Genomic DNA, 13,445 nt, shown 5'->3' with positions numbered 1-13,445 from the left:
TCAATCTTTGTGTTGAAATAAGTTGTAATGTGATGACATTATTTAGAGTTGATTGTGAGTATTATAGTGTAATCTAAAAGAGATTTAAACCCAATCTTGCAGTCTTTGAGTTGCTTATTATGTTTATAATTAATGTTATGTTGACAAACTTGATCTTGTAGTCTTTGAGCTACTTATCACGTTTGAAGCTAATGTTTCATGCTCAAGCAAAGAGATAACTTGCAGTCTTTGTGTTTCTTTTACCTTCTACATTTGTGGATTTAAGGTGAAGTGTATGTTGAAGTCTTTGAGCTACACGTATTTCATATTTGTTCTTGAAGCTTTATAGGAAGTCATGGAAAGTCTTTGAGCTTTCATGAGATTCTTGGTTAATTATTCTTGGTTGTACTTAAAATTTTATTGTAAGAAAGGATCATATATTCTGAAAGAAGAGGATATGATGAAGGACGAACACCTATTCTGAAAAAGGAGAATATTGTGAAAGTAACACTTTATTGATTAGGCTAGTGTACATAATTTTATCTCCTACTTAAGTATTAGTGATTGTTAGCAGTAATAAATAGAGGGAGCTCTCTCTTAAAAATAGGAGAGATTATACCTTACCTTCTGAGAGGTATTGTCTCATGTACTGTGGTGGAAATCCACATTTTGTAAGCTCTCTCAAATTTACAAAATTTTCATCCAACACAACCCTTCTAGTTGTTTCTCTTTAAAAGTCTTCATCATCTTATTGGATCCTTCAAGATGGTAGACTTGGCTCTAATACCATTGTAATATGCAGCCATGTTTTCCTTTATTTTTTTTATGTTTTGAGTGTGTCTACAATGGTTTTGAGATGATAAATAAAGTGAAGATAATAAAGTAGCTTGTAGCAATTTAAAAACTCAAAAAAATTGACAAAACTTGAAATATATGAAGCTAAAAATTTTAGATTTTATTTAAGATATGAAAATACACTTTTTCCCAAAAGTAAGAGAAACCTAGTTCATTAAATAGCATTAAATATCTGATTCAAACATACCCAAAAAAATCAGCATTGAAATAGCTTGACCTATTCATGAAATTTGCAAACTCACACTCTCAAAATGGATGCCAAGCTCCATAAAACTTTAACAATGATAAAGGAGATAATAACAATGTAGTTTTCCACTCTAGATGCCCCTAAATTATTGAAGAAGACACCAAAACCCTAGCCACCTAGCTCTAGAAATCTCATGTCCCTCCTTAACAATGCATGGCCAACTAAAAGAAAATAATTAACATCAAATCCTTCTTTTATTCTTCTTCAATCAAGCTTTAACAAATAAACTCCACAAGTATGCCCAGCGGTGATCTCTAAGATGAAATCGCTAAGTAATCATCCAAATTGGATCTTTCACCAATGTAGAATATGTTCATTGCAAGGATTTTTATCCTCACAAAACATAAGTTGAACCAAATCCAACTTAAGAAACCATGCAAGGTTTTCTTAGAGAGAAATATAAGAAATAATAAAAATGTAAATGATCTCTCAATTCCTCTTTTTATAATCCTTTTAGATAACTTTCTAGAAACGCCCTTTTAAAATCACTTTACTGATTTATTAAGCCTTTTACCTCAAAAAAGTGATTTAATTTACTTTTAAAACTTTTTTGGCACTTAAAGTCATTTTTAAGCATCTCATCATTTAAAACTTTCCATTCTCTTTCCAATGAGCTATAACACTAAGGTGTCTGATAAATAAATTTAATTAAAAAGGTAACCTTAAAGAAAATAATTAAATGTAGCTCAATAATGAACCCAATTGCGATGATAGCCGAAATACATTGGAATTAAAATCTAAATGCTTAGGAGTGATCTTGATGATGAAAGATGATTAACAAACCTGACTGGGTGACTTACTAAAACTAGATGCTCCCTTCAGGAATCTTGGAGCCCAAATCGGAAGTAACAAATAACATCTGAAAGTGTCATATGACTCCTCTAAATCATTTGAGCTCATAGGTAATATCAAATGACCCCTTTGGACAAGTTTACACAAACCCAAAAAGTCAGCATAATTGTAGGGTGCAATATTCTATAACATAATCATAGAAATTTGATCCCACATAATGTGAAAACAAGAGAGAATACAATTACCTAAAGTTAGTTAGCATAATTCTTGAAATTCAAGAACATCCTTATTTGAATATTTACTTTTTTCTGATCACGGAAAATATTTTATCTTGTCATTTTGATTTTTCCTCCAAGTGTCTTTTCTCTTTGAGAAACCAACTAATCAAGCATGCGTATCTTTAGGTGATTTTTTTCTTGTGATGAATCCAAACAAGTCAAATATGTTAAAAGAAGAGATTTTATGTAGGCGGTAATTATATGTATAGTTGTTTCCTTTGTAAAATCTCTTATTTCCACATATTCAACCTACCTAGAATCATTGTAAGCAAGAAATAAATATGCATTCCAATAAATCAACATACTTAATTGCTTGGTTTTCGAAAGAAAGGTTCATTCCATTACCATACTTCAAATAAATTTTTAACAACTTTAGCTACAATTATATACATTCTAATTCTAATTAGAATTGTATAAATCCTTCAAACTGTTTAGTGCTTACCATGGTGTTGCACTCTTGAATGTGATGGTGTACTTCTCCATCAACTAAGGTCCCTATCAAGGTCAGTGCCTTAAAATTATTGTATTTTCACACTTAATTTTTTTTATAATTAATGTTGGTTCTATTGGTTGCGAGTCTTTATCACATATGTTGAGCCATACTATTATGATAATGTGATATTTAATTGCAATCCTATGTATATTATAATTGGGTCTGAAGGACCACTAACTCCTCAACCCTTTAATTGGAGCTAAAGGCTATTATTAGTGCAATTGAATTTCTTTCATACTTTTTGGGCAATTTTGGTGTCCATGGTATTATAAAACTAATTATTTTTATGTTCTTAGATTAAAATTCACAAATGCTTGAGGGGGTGTGAATAGTGAGTTCTATAGAGATTTCACATGTACACATGGGCTTCAATAATGCTAAATTAGATTAAAGGGAGAAAGTATGGTGAATATGTAGTCTTGTATTGAAGATGAATACATATTCATGCATGTCATTAATGTTGGAGTTTTTTTTATTGGAAGGGTTTTATCCATGTAGATCTAGTGTCATGTGTTTATTTATCATGGTTTGTTGATTTATATTTTCTTCCATATAATCTCTTAATAGGTAATCTAATGTTGCATTAATAAAAGGTATATTTACATACTCTTCAAAGAGTCAAAATTTAATATTTTTGAAGATGAAAACATCTGTATCTTGTCGCCACCATTCTAACTAGGTGTTAAACTTATAGTTATTTTTCTAGCAATTTTTGATGTTATAGAATGTATTTATTGTCAATAGAAGATGGATTAGTTCCTTCACCCCAAAAGGTTTGATTTTCTATATATTGCTAGTCTAATATACCAAACCTTCCAATATGCTTACCTTTTCAATATACTTATTGATATGTTAAAGAGATGTTAAAGTGCATGAAAATGATTCATTCTATGAGCAACACTTGCTCAAAACTTATTCCTTGTACACAAGTGTAACTTCCCTACATGCTCATAGTTTCTTTTTGTTCTAGGATATATGTCTTAAGACAATAACAAATGAATAATGGAGGGAAATGAAAAATGAAAATTTCTTTATTTCTTTCCAATGATTTATAAGGTAGAATTCATAAATATTATTTCTACAACTAGGTTAAGTGTTAAATGCAGTAGTTCAATCATTATGACTTGAATTATAAACATGAACCAAATTGATCTCATACATACTTGTAATGTCACAAATTTCATACCTGTAATTTTACATCACATAAAAATCCTCTTAACTTAACAAAAGATAATTTTTCAATAAAATAATAATCTCATCAAATATAAGTCTTTCTAGCAAAATAAAATTGATTCTTGGCTTTTGAGTCCAATTTCCCCTGGATGAATGTGATATGTGTGGATCTTTGCATGATGCACTAGCATCCCAAAAGAATGCATGACTTGACTAATTGTTGGAGCATTTTGCTTCCTACATTTTGCCAATGTAACACCCCTTGTTAGCCAATTAGGACATTGTAAGTGAATCTAGACATACTAAAAGGATATTCGAACTTTTATTTTCAACACAAGAAGCATACTAAGATTCCTTTGGCATTCTCTCTTAGATTCTTCCATTCACATTCACATGCATAGCTAACCATTACTCTCTTGAATCTCTTAACACCATTTTTGCAACAACTTTGAATCTTTGAAGGAAATCATTCTCTCTTGTCGAATCAATATGAAGACAACTCTATCCTTTGCTAGATTGTCTTTCTCTATTGTGGAAGATTATTGGTAAACTATGTCCTTGAAGCAATCTTCATATTTGTATTGTGTTGTCTTTAGTAGATGCATATATATCTCTCTTTTGTGTCTTTTCATTTCTATTCGTCTTCGCTATCCATGGAGGTGGAAACATCAAAATGGGGGTTGACTAAGGCAAGCCAGTACAACCTTTTATTTGGTATTCTATGTGCAGAAGATTTAATAAATCTCCTCTATGAACCTTTTATGGATGTTTGGATGTTTGGATTCTTGGATGATCTCTTCCTCCTCTTTTCCATTTTTTATTTAGTTCATTTCAATATATAATTATCATTATACTTTATTCTATCATACTTTAGTACTTCTATTCGTCAATATTCATATATGATTCTTTTTTCTATCCATAAGGGATGACAACATGTCATGTTAATGTCTGTGGTAGAAAGTTACTTCAACTATCCATAAAACCTTTGTTTTTTGTGTGTTCTTTTTGTGAAGTTGTTCTAATTTATTTTGTTATGTTTTCATTTTATAATAACAAAAGTTATAAAAACATCTTTGTTAAATTATAACTATATGTTAAAAAAAAGTAATAAACTAGAAGGTAGTGTTGCCTTTGATTTATCTAAGTGTATAATTGGAGATCAAGCTCTTGAGATATTTGTGTCCTCTCATAGTAGTTCACTTTTTCTACTCTACTTTTTGTTGAACCCAACGTGAGCACTCCTTTTAACAAATTTGCATAAATTACTATTATTTTTTTGATAAATCTTTAGCAAAATTTACTTCTCTTTTCCATAAGGGTTGTGGTACTTAGAGTCATGTCTACTTCTTATGATCTTTACGACCTACTCCACTACTTCAAAGAATATATTCAAAAGGAGTTTGCATAACCTAAACATGTCAGAATCTAAATGCACTCACTCCTCCTAAATGAGGACCCATGTTCACACACAATACCACTTGTTCAAATTACACTCTAACATTGTCATATTCTATGCATGCTTCTCCTTCACCACCTAGATATCCTCTTCTTGTTGATCATGAGGCTTCTCTCCCCCTTTGATAAAGTTTGATCCTTTGACAATAATCTCAAGAAATTTTAGTATTTCTTGTCATAAGAATGTTTCTATACTCGAGCAACCCCTATTGTTAGGAATCCGAGATATTTTCTTATCACATGTCATAAGCACTATCTCACATAGTTGAAAGCCATGTGCCTTTGTATACATATATCATAACTAAACCTAATGGTGCTTAGCTAGACATCACTAGCTCATAATTGAATTTTTTGATGATAGAAGTCTCCATTCACATAGTAAGTGCTAATCTAACAACAACTCATGTTTCTTCTAGTGATCCTTCCGCTACTGTTTCTTCTCCTATTTTCAGTACTCATATTGGTGTCTCTTAGTATCTCTTGGCATAACAAATACCTAAATCACCCACATCCACCATTGTAACAATAATAGCTTATACTTGTACTGCCATGGCTAATACCCCTCTACTTAATCTAGTTCTTAACACCCTATTGTAGAATATGGGTCAAATGCAATGGCAATTAGCCAATATTAAAATCTCTACATCTCAACCAACCATGTAACCTTACTATCATAGTAACCTTTTGTACTGACTATTCTCAACACACCCATACCCCAAGGCTTTGAGATACCAAAATTTGACAAGTATGGTGGGAAAGGAGATCTGCAGACATATATCTCAACTTTCACTGCCCTTTGCAATGACTTCCTCTTGTCTTGTTAGCTAAAATTTTCCCACAAACTCTCAAGGACACCATGATGGATTGGTTTTTCTAGCTTCCTGATAATTCTATCCTTTCATTTGATCAATTAATAAATCAATTTCTCTAACACTTTGAGGCAAATGTTGGACCTCAAGTCACCTTCAATGCCATGGTCCATTTTAAGCAGAGACTTGATAAAATAAAACTTCAATAATTTTATCTTTCTAGACATCACTCTTTTTTCAAGACATTCCATATGCACAGCTAAATTTAGATGTCCAAAGATTATTTATTGGTAATTTGTAACTAATATTATGGGAGAAAATTGTCTTAATGAAAATACCCCATTTTCTCATCTATGTACTATGATTCATGACTATCAACAAAATTTGACTTAGTATGGGAGCTCATCCTCATCCTCTCATCCTGATAGTCATGGAGTTGTCTTCTTGTAGAGAATCAAAGAAGAATTTTAAAGCTATTTCAAATGTCATAACTATACCTCAGGCTTTTGAGAGAGACACATAGAGATCTCAAAAAAATTATTTGATACTAATTTGTTGCAAAAATTATTAAAAGATAAATTAATCACCCTTATAGAGATAAGACTACTCTTTGTTAACAAACCATACCCTAGTTGGTATGATGTGTGGAAGTTTTTTTGATATTATCGTGTGCCTAGTCATGATACCAAATGTTGTGTGTATCTTAGACATGTTCATCCAAGACCACATAGATAATGATACCATCCTTCTAGATGATAAAAAATAAAACATAGAAAACAAAGTAGCTAAGTTGAATCGGTAATCGTAGATCTACACATATCCCTTCTCCTCTCATTCTTCTAATTGCATAACTGAATCAACTTCTTCAGCATCTAAGAGTTATGAGTATGTAATATGGTAAGCATTAATCCTATTTATTTCCCAAAACATAATGTTAATATTCCCAATAGATCGTGTACAACTAATGGTATGTCTTATAATGGAGAATATTCTCCACTTTGCATATCTTCTTGGTTTAATCATTTGAAACATAGTCATTGGCATTATGGTTGATCTTGTCAGTAGGGTTAATGTTATAACATACGAAACATTGTTCATCAAAAGTATCCATAGGGAGAAATACAAGGAGCTTAAGGCTACCATCCATAGTCATGATTGTCTTTCTTCACAATCTTTTGTTTGTATCACGTTGTCGGTCCATGTATGACCTAGGGTTATGAACATAGCATTTATCATAATTCTCAAGTCTGACTTGTTCAAAATAAAACTAGGCATTCCTTGGCTAGTTTACAAGAATATTGTTGTCTCGGTTGTCTATAAATGTCTCAAGTTTCCTTATGATAGCAATATGCATACTGTCTAGAACACTTGATATAAACCATTGGCATCACATAGGGACTTTTTGCTTCGTCATTTTTAGCTTGCCTCAATAGGGCCCATGCTACCTCATGGCAATCAAGGCATATTATAATTCTAAGGCATGTTAACTAAACCACTTCCAAACTCCATTAACCTTATAGGCCTAGGATTTTAAATTACACAAAGGATTGTTTATCTCAACAAACCTAGTGCCTATTTTTGTTGTCAAAAGGAAGGACATTTTATTAGAGAGTGTCCTCACCACAAATCTCATCAACCTCAAGGTTCTATTGTTGGTACCATCCTTTCCAACCTTCCATCTATTGGTTTTGTTAGTAATCCTTCAACTTCCCAACCTCATCATTAACCCCCTTCTCATCATGTGCCCTTGCTTAACCTTGATGCCCCTTGTCTGCCCTTCTCACCATCTAGTAGTACTTCTTTCAAACAATCCCTACATATATAAATTTTTATATCCATAAAAAAAAAGATTCAACCCCCTCCTCCCCTTCTAACTCTCAACCTCCAAATCTATACCCTCAACCATCCCACTTCTCAAATTCCCCTCATGTTAACCTTGTTCCTTTGTCCTCCCACTCTGGCAGCCCCCAAAGATCCCCCCTTCTAGTCAGTTGAGGGTGCATTCAAGATCTTCCTCTAGAGAAAGACCATCTCTTAATGGTTTTTTGACCTAGATGTACTATTGCCATTAAATTAGTTTAACACTCTCCTCATGGATGAGGAAATCCTTTACTCTCAATGAATTGTTGAATACAATCATGGATTGTGAGGGGATTGACAATCCCATTGCGTAAGTATCAGGTCAAATAGTCTATTTTAGACAACCATACAGATGTCCTCATGTTGCAAGAAGTTAAAGTTATTCATTCTTGTCTTGATGCGTATTTACTAATTATTTGGAAAGAGGCCAAGTTTTTCCACACCAACCACCAAGAGGGTAGTGAGTGGTGGGGGGGGGGGGGGGGGGGGGATTGTCCTGGGTTTACCACCTTGGCTTGCAAATTCTATTGTTGCTTCTGGAATGGATCCTTATAAATGTGTTGTGTTTGGGTTATCACCCTATTTCAAGATACTCTAATTAGATTTTGTTCAATTTATACCCCCAACTCTTTGCCCTAAAGAGCTACCTTGTGGGAATGGTTACTTCCTAATTTACCAAATGTTGAATGGGTTCTTTGGGGTGAATTTAATATGGTAGAACACCCAATTTATCACAGCTGGGAATTTTACCCTCACCTTTCACAACTCAATTTTTTAGTGTGGACACTTTCCCACAACTCCATGGGACTGTATAATCCTATTATGAAAAAAATGGACTCCCATAGACCACATTGGTACACTTGGAGCAATTTTGGGGAAGGTTTTTTATGAAAGATGGGTCACTTGGATAGATTTTATTTCTCTCCTAATTTGTGTGTCCTGGCTTTCCCTTTAGGACACCTTATACAGCTTGATTTAGTTTCTACTCTTTCAACCATTTGCCCATTTTCATTACCATATCTCTCACTAGAAGCTCGACCTTGCCTAATGATTTACCATACAAATTTAATGTTTCTCATCTTCAAAATCAAGACTGCATTATGGGCTTTTAGCATTTGAAAAGTTGAACCTAAACCTTATAGTGATAGATGGATTATCTAGTGGGAAACAACTATTTTTTGTTGTACCCTCTTTCTTCATGAATTTAGGAGGAATGTTGCAACTAATCATAGAAGACTAGAAAAATCTCTTAAAGATCAACTTATTCAAAGAAGAAAAATAATTGACAAGAATCCACTAGTTACTACAATGTATGAAAATGGAGCCAAGTAGGACTAAGACCAAGACACACTTTCATCCAAGCATTGGCAAATGAAATCACATTTAAAGGAGTGATCGTATTTGACTAACTCTTATAGAAGAGACTCAAATGACACTTGGACTAGGGTTTCTATTCCTTTTACTACTTGGGAAGTGAATAGACTATAAAAATATGTTGAAGCAATGTCAAACTATGACTAATGTATGAAGTAAATGAGAATTTAGAATGCTACAATTGACTAATAAACAAACAAATATTCTGCAGTAGACACAGAAATGGATAGAAAATTTGGCTATGATCCTATAAAAATGATCTGAAGTTGAATTTATAGGACCGAGATTCCCAGAACACCCTTGTCTTTTGCCTTGTATCTAGTTTCTATAAATATGCTTTCAAAGAGTGAGATAGAGCTACCTAGTGTTGGCATTGTGTTGTCATTGATGCCAACCGATATAAGATGACCACTGGTAGATGAGATGTATGTGCAACTCTGATATGAAGGAGTAGAGGATGTAATATCTTGGATATCACCTTGTGTTGTAGAACATTGGTAAAGGTAAAGAAAATGACCTCAGGAGTCACCAATACACAAGTTAGTGTTTGACTTGTGTGATGAGATAGAAAGGTGTTTGAGCGGTTGTTTATGATGAAGAGGCAGAATATTACATGAATCACATCAACACTGGAAGAGAAGAATGAACCGGTATGTTGTGAGGTTGCCGAACAATAGGACTCCCACCAGATGAAGATGCATTCATCATGGGAAGCAATGACTAACAATGAATGTGCTCACATCAGTTCACATGTGCCTATTTGAAGAGATGTTGCACAAACAGGGAAATAACATGAACATATGGTAGAAAGTAGATGGTGTTACTCCACCAAGTAAGTGGAGCTTATCTCCTATTATGCATTAAGTACATTAAAGTTTGGAGAGATAAGAGTGAAGAGATAAAGGCAAGCACTTGAAGGATCACACTAGATCCACCGATGAATTGAGGGAATGTCTTAAGTGCATGAGATCAGGGTTTGCACTGGACTGACAGAGAAGGCATGTTGAAGAAGAGTGATATGTTTTTCATTCAGACAAACTGGTTGTGCAGATACAGTCAAAGGAGAATGGTCTGACCGATAAAGGAGTCTAGAAAAGGTTGATGACTGGTGTCATCAAGAGTGATAACTGATATGTAAGCCCACCGGTAATATGAGCAAGGTGCAGATGCAGATGACTCTCTACCTTGGAGAAATAAACAAATGAGCTTGCTCAAAGAAAGACATGTCTGACGACCAGTTGAGGAGTTCCACCCATAGTCTAGCAAGACGCAGACATGATGAGGTTACCAATATAGTGTGTGATACCAGCAGGGTTAGCAAATTGATAGGAAAGAGAAACCGGTTGGTTGGCTGGTCAGTGATCCCATTTGGACCAACATGAAGTGCCAAGCTGGCAGTTAGTTGATATGGATGCCACATGGATTCAACGTGGCAAACGTGTATTTGGATAAAGATGGAATGTACATCGATAGGGTTATTGTAGGGTTGGTCGATTTTAATGAAAGGTCACACAAATCATGGGACATGCTGTAGAGTGACCGCAGGGGGTTTGAGGCTCAAGGTTTGGAAGACAACTACGAGTCAGCCAAGAGTGATTAAGAAGATCGAGGTGACAGAGGAAATAGCACAACAGGTCTTTCATGATTGACCAAGGTATCAGCTATTAGGGTAAAAAGCAAGTTGCCAAAGATGGAAGGCGTGATCTAGGAGATGCGAATATAGCAGAGTTGTGCAAATGGATGTCAAAAATATCAGATCGTGCAAGATCTGATTAGATTTGGTTTGCCTCAAGGATAGTGAGGAAACCCTAACTGCCTAGATTTTGAATTGGTTTTTGGAGGGAAAACCAAACTATAAGTGTGTGGCTAAAGAGAATGTTTGTTGTTGTTGCATAGAAGAATATTGTGCGATTGCAAAGTGAAAGACTTCTGCAAGTAAGAGAAAATAATCCAAGTTCTTAATGAGCATCTGAGAAGAGAGTGGGAGTGAGAGAGAACTAGGTTGAAGCATTCAACCAATTGAAGAAAAGAACTAGTAGTGTTCATACTGGCAGAGCAGAAGTGAAGGAGGGTACAGAGAAGATAAACAGACAACTGAAAGAGAGTAGAATCGGTGAAGAAAAGAGTAGTGAGGAGGAGATTTAGTGAGAGCAGGATAGAAGAGAGATAAACTGGTAGGACTTACCAGCAGTGAAGCAGCAAGTGAAGAGTAGTAGAGAAGTAAGTCGGTGAAGAAGAGAAGGTATCTCATCGACAGAGTAAGATATATATATAATGGTTGCAAGATTCACTTGTAACAAGATAACTACCTATGTATTTGATGCTTACATTGTGAAAACTGAGTTTTATCTTGGTGCAGGGGTTGGTGCTCCTTGGGTTGGTGCTTGTTGGGTTGGTGCCCTAAACTTTGTAATTGTGTTTTATTGTGAGGTCGGATTGGAGCAGTAGACTCTAGCAACATTGCTCATTGAGGTTTTTCCCATCTTGGGTTTTCCTCGTATATGTTGGTGTTATGTGATGTCTCCTTGTGAGTGTGTTTGCAATTAAGTTAGTCTCCCTCTTAACCGGTAAGTCTACATTGAGTTAAATCCATCAACCGATATGCTCACATAGGATTGCAAAAGAGAAAATGATTTGAGGACCATTGATTCACCCCCTCCCCCTCTCAGTGGTGCATTGTGTCTAACACCTAGAAAATCTAGAGGGAAACCTTGTGGATAGGGGCGAACCCAAGGGCCCTAGTCCTAGAAAACCAAGTCCAATTTTTTAGAATGGGTCTCTATCAGTCGGTTCAAGGTCTCTTGAACTCCATATCTTTGTTGACAACCAATACTTGCACACAAGTGAAAAGAAAGGGTGTTGTGGATAGGACTTTGCTGAGGTCAAACCCCAGGTTTGAAATTAACCATAATTGAAATATAAATTGATCTTGAATTGAATTGGAAATATTACCTTTTCAGGAAAAGGCTAGATATGAAATTTAAATGCTTAAATGTAGATGATTATACCTACAATAGGTGATTCAATGCTCTTAGGATAAGTCCTCCATGTGTTGATTCAATAACATAATAAATCACATAAAATTCATCATGAAATTATAATTAAAACTTAACATAAAGGTGTCTAGATGTAGTTTGTTTCTCCTTGAATCAGATCTTCTCTTGAAGAAGAAGAATTGCTCTTGAATTGGATGATAAGACTAACATAAGATGAAATATTGAAAATGAATTTAGGATGATACCTAATATAGGGATTTCATAATTAAAATCACCTTTATGCCAACTAATATTTAGTGTAATTTCGCATGAAGCTATATTTGAATAGGGTAGGACCACCCTACTATCCTCTTAAAATTTAGGGAAAAAAGCATGCGACAAGGAGGTGTGGAGTGACCTGATACCAACAACTTTTTCTTGACTTTTAAGGGATGTAAGATAACAGGGTTTTAGTGCTAATTCCAACTTAGTGGCTCAAAACATGATGTATAGATATGCAAACTATGTTTTGGAAGTTGAAATTAGGGTAGGATAAGGATAAGTCATGACAATTAAAGATAAAAGGCCCAAATAATAGTTTGATGGTGTAATATCGTGGAATAAGACTCATAATATTGAATTAAATATTAATTTAAATTAATTTAAGGTCCTATAATACTTAGATGAATAGGAAGTACTAAAATGAGTGCTAGGAGAGTGTGAAATTGGACACATTAATAAAAGTGTACAATTTATGATGCTACATTTAGCCCCCACTTTAGTGGGGTGTGATCTTACGATCATACTCTTGATAAACTAGAAATGAAAAAGGTAAAGCATCTGAGAGAAAGACAAACTAAGGATAGGGTAATATTGAGGAATGGACAATCCCCAAAGCATATGATCTTATCAATCCATGAAAGTAGCCTTCAAGTATACACAAAGCAGACAACGTTAGTATTAAAACACAAATTTTCAAGTCATCTAGTTGAAAAGACCTTGATAATCAAAATGTCTCAACCGGTAATATTATTCTTGTCATGTTATTGCAAGAGTACAAGTGGAATATAGAAAGAACAAGTGCATAAACCAACTGAAAGGAGAAGAGACCATGATCCAAGATTAGCGAAGTGTGTTACGCTATGAGTTCATGGG

Source organism: Cryptomeria japonica, chromosome 2 (genome assembly GCF_030272615.1).
Source record: "Cryptomeria japonica chromosome 2, Sugi_1.0, whole genome shotgun sequence".
In the NCBI taxonomy this organism is placed as follows: domain Eukaryota; kingdom Viridiplantae; phylum Streptophyta; class Pinopsida; order Cupressales; family Cupressaceae; genus Cryptomeria; species Cryptomeria japonica.
The sequence above is the reverse complement of the archived record's forward strand: the minus strand, read 5'-3'. Positions refer to the sequence as shown.